This window comes from Schistocerca americana, chromosome 2, assembly GCF_021461395.2.
Source record: "Schistocerca americana isolate TAMUIC-IGC-003095 chromosome 2, iqSchAmer2.1, whole genome shotgun sequence".
NCBI classification, from domain to species: domain Eukaryota; kingdom Metazoa; phylum Arthropoda; class Insecta; order Orthoptera; family Acrididae; genus Schistocerca; species Schistocerca americana.
Genome location: NC_060120.1, coordinates 463,032,933 through 463,041,776, shown reverse-complemented (window position 1 = coordinate 463,041,776; position 8,844 = coordinate 463,032,933). Strand labels below are relative to the sequence as shown.

Genomic DNA, 8,844 nt, shown 5'->3' with positions numbered 1-8,844 from the left:
CCTAGGAAGGAAGCAGATGAATTTATGTAAAATCAGGTGTTAAAGTAAAAAATAGATCTGAAGCTGAATTCCTGAGTACAGAAAAACATTTTGAAGCTACAGCAGTGCAGCTGAAAGTAGAAATTAGAAAAATACTAGTCATGTCAGTTTACTGATCGTCGTATGATGACCCAGATTTTTTTATAAATAAGACTGAGGCACTGCTGAGCATCTTAGATGATGAAAAATCATCAATTATACAAGGGGTCATTAATGTAAAAATGCAGAATGTTCAATTAAAATTCAATTCCTCAATATTTCTACAGAGTTGCAAATTATATGCTAATATAAATAGCCCTGCAAGGGTAACACACACATCAATTAGACTCATACACAACATATTTTAAAATATAGAAACCACAGATACCAAAGCTACGAATATAGATCTAGGAATATCTGATAACATTTCACTCACCATTAAAGTTTTAACAGTACCAATAAATACAAAAACAGTACATCAAATGTATAAAACAAATTCTCCCTTGAAAACTACATCCATTTTTCTATCACACTGACTAACCCATCTTGGGCAGAAATATTGTCACAAACAAATGCAAGTGCTGCATAAAATCTTCTGTCTTCTTTTTTCATCAGAAATTTTGAAATGTGCTTCCCAAACAGATTAGTCAAACACAAATGCATGGATCACAAGTGATATAAAAATTGTTTCAAGACTATGAAGACTCAACTCTGAAAACTTGTACAGACCCTTAAAAAAAGTAAGAAACTCCAAAAAAAAGTTTATAGAAGGATTAATCTCTGGTAAAAGTATTAAGTAATGATAGGTTAATAAGGAAGTCTGACAATACAGCATGAACTACATGGGAAATCGTTAACAGGGAAATAGGAAAAATCTGTAAGGAACAGGATACTGTACTCATATCCAGTGATAACATTAAAATAAAGAAGGAAAACGTGCCCAGTTACATTAATAACTATTTTCTGTGCCTGAAAAATTGAGCAAGAACTTTACCAGAGAAAACAGCACCAAAAGCAGTCAGCAATATGAGAATAAATCCCACTAATGATTATAAAACCACTGGTACATATTGCCAATTTATCATTCAGTAAGCGTGTCTTCCCACACATACTGCAAATTTGTCAAGCTAGACTGCTATTAAAATGGAGATACCTGTAAGGTAGGAAACTGCAGACCTGTATCCCTCCTTTAACTTCTCCAAAAAGCTTCATAAAACAGATGAAAATCAGACTCATGATCTACCTTGACACTTTTAATCTCCTGAATTGTAACATGCATGATTTTCATACAGATCACAGCACAGAAACAGCCCATAAGAAAGAGATGATTAGAAATTTAAACAACAAAAGTGTAGTGGAAATCAACCTAGATCTTTCCAAGGCCTTTGATACAGTAAATCAAATTATCCCTGACAAACTGGAGGCAATACGCATCAGGAGAATTGGGAGGAAATTATTTGAATCCTGTCTCCAAGCTAGAACTCAGTTTGTGGAACTCATCTCATAATAGGCAAAAAAGAAAATGAGTATCAGATGCTAATAAAGTGGAAGCAGGTGTCCCACAGGGTAGAGTTCTTGGCCCCTTATTATTCTTGATTTATAAAAATGACATGTATATTGCTTATTTCCATTCATTCTATTGTGTCTTATGGAATAATGTTCTGGGGTGTACCAAAATCTCCCTTGAAAGACTTTTTTAAATGACAGGAAAGGACCATTAGAATTATCAGACACAGCTCTCCACAAACACACTACAGGCCCTCATTCATGCAGTTAAAATACTTACAGTACCGTCTTTGTACATATTCGAAAGTGTACGTATACATGAGCCCACTTGAGAAGTTTACGTACAGATGCATTTCTTCATTGTCACTTGAATCGTGCTGTTCACATTGTGAATGTCATAGACCTAGTTTGTTTGTATGCTCTTGTAATTCTAATTGGTGTGATAAATGTTTTATTCAAATTATACTGCATGTATGTCAACTCATTATTTACTTGTCAACAGAGTGTAAGTAAGACCAGTGCATTAGTTCATTGTATCAATTTTCTGAATTTTAAAAATTTTATTTTATATTTATTATTTTACTATGTAGAACAGTGCTGTGCATACCCTACATGGTATTATTACAATTCTTATCTCATGTAAGTGATGCAAAAAATGATCATGAACAAAACTAAACTTGCATATCACATATTTTGCAGAAGAAGTTGTTATTGTGATTAATGGATTGTACTTTCATTTCGAAGACACTTTCATTTGTCAATAAGTAAATGCCATAGCACAGTTGAATTGAACAGAAAATGCTCCTACAACCGTATAAGAGTCTGCTAAAGATGCACAGTTCTCAACATGGAAAAACTTAATAAAGTAGTGCAGCTATGTTTAAAGCAGAAATTAACTGCAGGGAGATGCAGTGTAGGCTACGTAATGATTAAGCAGAATTCTGTAAACAGAGTTAAACTGTTAATGATAAAATTGCCAATGTAAAGCTTTACTTACACATTCTGCCTCCAAGAATTTTTGTTGGCAATAGTATGCTATACTGTAAACATTCCTTTTAGCCACATTCAAACTACACCCCATATGGCTTGATATATCTCAAAAATATTGAATGGTTTCAAATGGGGAAGTACTGACTTCATAATAAATATAGCAAAAGAATGGCATTAATATAATCTGCCAAGTAAAATCTGAATGGGCTACTAGTACAAAATTACAAATTCAAATATGAAGAGAGTGATTTTGCAGTTGTAAGACAGTAGGCCTGATTGAAATCAACGACATTTAAAATTAAGAAAAAGGAATTATTGTTTGCCCATCTTAAAATGGAAGAGTTGGTGAAAAAATAGCACTGTATGTAGGATTGCGGATTTCACATTTCTGACCAGAATGTTTAGCAGCAGCAAACATTTCAACATTTGACATACAGTATGTAGTAGGCACCTCAGTTGTTTTGTACACTTTAATTGGCATAAGTATAGTTTTAACGACTGTTTTGGTAAAATGATCAGCCACCGATGTCACTTTTTCCGACGATTTAGCACCGCAAACCGCAAGGAAAATGAATCGTTTTGGTGATGTATTCAATGCCCGGCACTATGGTATATTAGCGAAAATACCCATTAACATAATCCGCAGGTATCAACAAATATGGTATGTTTGCTTCGGAAACAGTTGGTTACTTTGCATGGTGTTCTCGCTTCCGTGAGACTGAACCACAGGACACGTAGCTGCGATTCTTTTCGCATAATCACAGTCATCTGTGATCATGTAATACAAATGTACTGATATTTAAAAAATTCAAACATCAAGAACGATTCACTTTATTCATTGCGGATGCTGTAGAAAACCGTGTAACTATAAATTGCTACTGTCACATAGTAATATATCATGCATTAACTCGTGAAATGATGCAAGAAACACACAATGCAGTGTTAATGATTTATTCTTATAGGTCTAAAATGTAGAAAAGAAATTTGACAGCTTCTGGAGGCCAAAATCACAACGTGATACTGGTAATACACTCGCATACAAAGTTGACACGCGGCTCGGTGGCTGTGGCTAAAGGTAAATGGAAGCGAGCGACCAGGCATTTCCCGTTAGTCGCTCCCATCAGCCACCGCGCCGACTGTCGACTTTTGTTTTTTGTGCGAATACGTCTCCAACGGCAAACTTTAACGTGGCTCTTTTTTTTTTTTGTCATCGACTGACGTCGGGTAGCTACGGAATGTTTACGCCACGCTCATTGCGAACCATAAGTCCTTGCGGAACAATATTGTACGCCGTAGCGATAAAAGAACCATGTTTTTCTTCAAATCCGACAGCTCTCTGTGTGTGTGTGTGTGTGTGTGTGTGTGTGTGTGTGTGTGTGTGTGTGTGTTTTTTTTTAATTAGCAACCTGTAGCTGCCAGTCAAACGTGGACAAGTGTAATTTTGTCCACGTTTGACTGGCAGCTACAGGTTGCTAATTAACACACACACACACACACACACACACACACGCACACACACATAGTGAACCCTGTCCCACAACAATTAATATGCATGCCGGTGCTACAAAAAGGAGACGTCACAACCAAATACCAGGCGCCAAAGCCCCGCTACCGTTGTGTTTTCCAGTGGTAAAAAAAATTAAGTCGCTGATTACGGATCAGAGTAAAAGCTTTCACTCAAGAAATAATTTAAACATTCATCTACAAGAAGAGCAAAGCATAAAACGTTTTCCAGCATAAGTAACATTCAGTAAATATTAATTGATATATATAGATGTTATGGAACTTCGGATATTTATCAACACAAAATTGCGAAAAATGTACTGAATATTTCAGTACAGACCATTTCACCCGCCATCGCCATGCATTTGTTCGAATAAACTATAATTCTGGACACGGGTATCGCTGGATTATGATGATTTGATAACAGGATGTCACGCACTTGTCTCGCTTCTTTTGATTCGGATAACTTCCATGAATTTCAGAAACTACCCTGGTGTAATTTGGTACACTAACATGCTTAAAATATATACAATAATGTAGTGACATTAGTTTATTTTATTATTATGTACGTAATACTACATCCTGTATGATGAAGCCAATATCACTGTAAAATAATCTATGTAGAATACAATTCTTGAATATTTACACTTAGGTAATATTAAACTGAACATCATACGTTTAAATCTCTGTTTCCATAAGTCTTACGATACAGTGAAGACATATTTATCGTTTATAACACCCAAGTATTTCTTGCGTTGGTTATCTGCTTACGCATGATGTGGCTTTCCTTTTACTTATGAAACTATGTTGGCATACCTGTTCGGTGATGTACTGCAGTTTTCAATCGTCGATGTTATAGCATACGTAGGCTGTTCTTTTACAAGAACGAAGGAAGTGTTGGAGAGAAGTGGTAAGTTTTTTACTACCTTCATTTAATATTTACTGAATGTTGCTTATGTTGGAAAGCAATTTTCGCTTTGCTTCCCTTGTGAGTGGATGTTTAAATTATCTCTTGAGCGAAAGCTTTTTCTGTGATCCGTAATCTATAAGACTTGAATGTTATTACCACTGGAAAACTCAAGGGTAGCGGCGCTATGGGTCCTTGTATTTAGTTGTGCCATCTCCTTTTTTGTAGCACCGGCATGCATTTTAATTGTTGTTTAGTTGTTGTGGGACAAGGTTGACAAGTTTGATAGTGAGCTGCTGCTTCCGCCGAACTTCGAATTCTACAAGTCGCTAATATACCGGTAACAAGAAAGCAGTGCTTTACATATGAGTGTCATCTTTTAAGTAATGTACATTATTATGTAATTAAAACTTGTTCCAGTGTCATATACCATTGTCATGAATATCCACAATCATGTCTTGCGATGATAGATATACAGGGAACTAAGTCAAGCGGAATGACCAGAATGGTAACACTGTGTTAATGTTGGAAGTTGAGAATCTAACTGATGTGGTTCTTTTGCTTCGGACTTCATCTGATTTGCTGCACTTGTAGATAACAATACTGAGAGGTATCTGTGGGTGTTTGTTTCTGAGTAATGGCAACTCAACTCTGCAATTGGCACACAGTACAGTCTATAGAATGCAAGAGGAGTACGGGGTGTTCAGTAACACACGAAACGAGATCTTTATGTTCTTATCCATTCTTGCCGCACATACGCGTGTAAAAGAAGCAGAGTAATACATTTTTTGTACCTTACACTAATGTCTGGCGTTTCATGTTTTGCTTCCACGAGGAGTTTTTTGCTTTGTCTAGGACGTTGTTGTCACTTCTGGTTTATTTCCAGATTGCAAATTCCCGTGTTGCCAGTTTAATTGAGTATTCTGATTTACTTACTTGCTCGTTTTTTGTCTTATTTGTCGCTTATTTTTAAGAAAAATGTGGGGCTAATGTTTTGACCTAACACCATGAAGAGTCCTAAAGCTGGTGGATGTCTGGAACGAGTGGGCTTAATTTTTATTCGTCGTGCTTACTCTTGTGCTGTTTTGCCTTCCATGTCTAGTTACACTGGTTGATATGGAGCCTCCACTTGCACTGCTTTGCTTCCAGTGTCTAATTTGACAACTACTGATACGTCCCCCACACTTGCACTTCATCTGTCTCTGTGTCAGCTTCATTTCCATTGCCTGCCACATTATTGGTGGTTCTCTTGATATCCTGTAGTGTTAAGTCACACAGAATGCCATTACTGTGCTGTCCATATTTCATAAAATCTCTTTTTTCATTGACAGATTTAATGTATCTGTTATTTCGAGTAAGTTTCTTGAAGATTTTGTATCAGAGGCACAACTACTGTAGCCTATATTTCAACTAAAAAATGGAGTTTTTTGTAGTACACCATATCACAAATCATGGTGTTCCACAGGGCTCCATTTTAGGTCCCTTTCTTTTTTTTTTTGGTCTGCGTTAATGATTTCCCATCACATGCTAAGGATTCTGAACCAGTACTGTTTGCAGATGACACCAGTTTATTGATGGGAATAAAGAAGAAAATCTTACTGCATCTCCAAAAGATATTACAAAAGGAGTGTCTGAATAGTTTACCAGAAACAGGCTAATATTAATCCCCAAAAAACGGTACTCATGAATTTCCACACTGATCAAAATAAAAATCCGGCACAACCTGTAATATGTATAGATAACCAAAACATTAGTGCTGTCAGTGAAACTAAATTTCTTGGGATTCATATCCAGGAAAATCTTAAATGGAGCACTCACATCACAGCCCTAAATTCAAAAGCCGGCCAGGGTGGCCGAGCGGTTGTAGGCGCTACAGTCTGGAACTGCGCGACCACTACGGTCGCAGGTTTGAATCCTGCCTCAGGCATGGATGTGTGTGATGTCCTTAGGTTCGTTAGGTTTAATTAGTTCTAAGTTCTAGGGGACTGATGACCTTAGAAGTTAAGTCCCATAGTGCTCAGAGCCATTTGAACCTAAATTCAAAACTAGCAAAAATAAGCTATGTAGGCTAGTAACAATTCTCTGCAACAATACTAGTGCAGAAACAGTTAGGGCTGTATACTTTGCTCATGTACATTCTATTCTGAACTATGGTATTATTTTCTGGGGAAATGTACACCAGGCCATAACAGTTTTCAGGAAACAAAAGGCAATTATAAGAATAATGAAACAAGTGAGCAGCAGAAAACCATGCAAACCTTCCTTTAACGATCTAAAGATCCTACCCCTTCCCTGCATTTATACACTGGAAGTAGTCACACATGTAAAAAAAATAAAAATAAAAAAAATAAAAAGCATACTGAGAAAAGAAAACCTTTTTCGTCAAAACAAAAGTGCCCATGATTACAGTAACAGGTCAGACAGTGACATACGTGTTAATCATTGTACCACCACATTATGCCAAAAAGGTGTATATCATGCAGGAACAAAACTTTGCAACAGATTACCAAGACATATAAAATCTCTTCTTCATTGTAGCACCACATTATGCCAAAAAGGTGCATATCATGCAGGAACAAAAATTTGCAACAGATTACCAAGACATATAAAATCTCTTCTTGAACTACAAAGCTTTAAAAAGTCTGTGTCATCCTACCTTCTGAAAAACTGCTACTATTCAATCTCACAGTATCTTATGCAAGAAAAAATCTAATTTGTATCGTTAATTGTAGAAATAAGTTATAAATATACAGTATTTCAGAAATTTGTAATTATTAACTGTATAGTTCCAATTTGTCATAGAAATTTAAATAATGTATGTTTGACATTTGAAAAACCAATAGCTAAAAAGATTATGTGTCCAATATCCTGTGTACTATATATGTACTGAAAAAGAGATAGGCCTATATATGGACAAATAAATAAATAAATATAAAAAATGCATGATACAGTTTTAAAAACATCTGTCTGTTACAAAATTTTGAGCAGCAATCTGATTGTAAGTTGTTCGTTCATCCATCCAACCACTGTAAGTTGTTCATTCATCCATCCAACCACTGTATCTCATAGAGTTTTGTGATAGAAGAGGACTCTCAGTGATGTGGAAGGGGTCAATTTTATTAAGTGCTGGAATGACCAGCAGTTTGCATGCATTGTGTTTCCATGGAAATATGGCTATTTGCTCACTCATTAGGTCAGAATTGAATGCTACGACACATTTTCATACATGTCTGTAGGGTATTTGCTATTTAAATTAATGAGGTGGTTGCTCATCTTAAATAGCACAAGTGTGTGACCAAGCTTGATGTTTGTATCTAATAGATGGATCATCATCAACATGTCTCATGGTCTTGCTAGAGAAAACAGTTTGAAGAGGTTGGTGATTTGCCCAGGATATTGGTATATAATTTAGTAAAACAGTGAAACATTTTATCTATCAACAGGATTTGAATAAGTTGCCTCTAGAGTAAGAACAACCACATTGATGTTGATCTACAGTTTTGTATTTGAGAACTGGCCCAGAAGTCCTCATCAGTAGCAGCTTAGTTATTTGATATCGACTGCTGGATAAAGGTGCCCTCAGAATTTTCCGTGCATTACAGTCTTTGGCTGTGTACATTGACATCTCTCTTGCATGTTTTTTAATGCCATCTACTCACTTTCCATTAAGTTCTTCTCTGTTGTACTCCAGCATAGAATTTAAACTGCTGTGCATCTGTACACTTGCATACATGTACTGCCCACCTCTTATTTCATTTTAATTACAGCCATAGGTCCTCTGTTTCAGTGTGTTGCTTGATCCATTTGCATGCTTTCCTATCTCTGCAAGTAATTCCCAACATTCTTCTTGCTATTAGTTCTCCAAGCAAGTATCAGTATATATATTTTTCACATTAAAAGTTGTGGTCCATAATTATAAA

The 8,844-nt window shown here is 36.1% G+C and overlaps 1 protein-coding gene across 1 annotated transcript in view; it reads left to right on the top strand.

The window, feature by feature from the left end:
- Window positions 1–4,541: 4,541 nt before the first annotated feature.
- LOC124595317 (dynein regulatory complex protein 9) overlaps window positions 4,542–8,844 on the top strand; it is a 154,365-nt gene continuing 150,062 nt past the window's right edge. The window contains exon 1 of the mRNA XM_047134018.1: window positions 4,542–4,927. The gene's annotated coding sequence lies outside the window, so the exon portion shown is untranslated. The remainder of the gene's footprint in view (window positions 4,928–8,844) is intronic.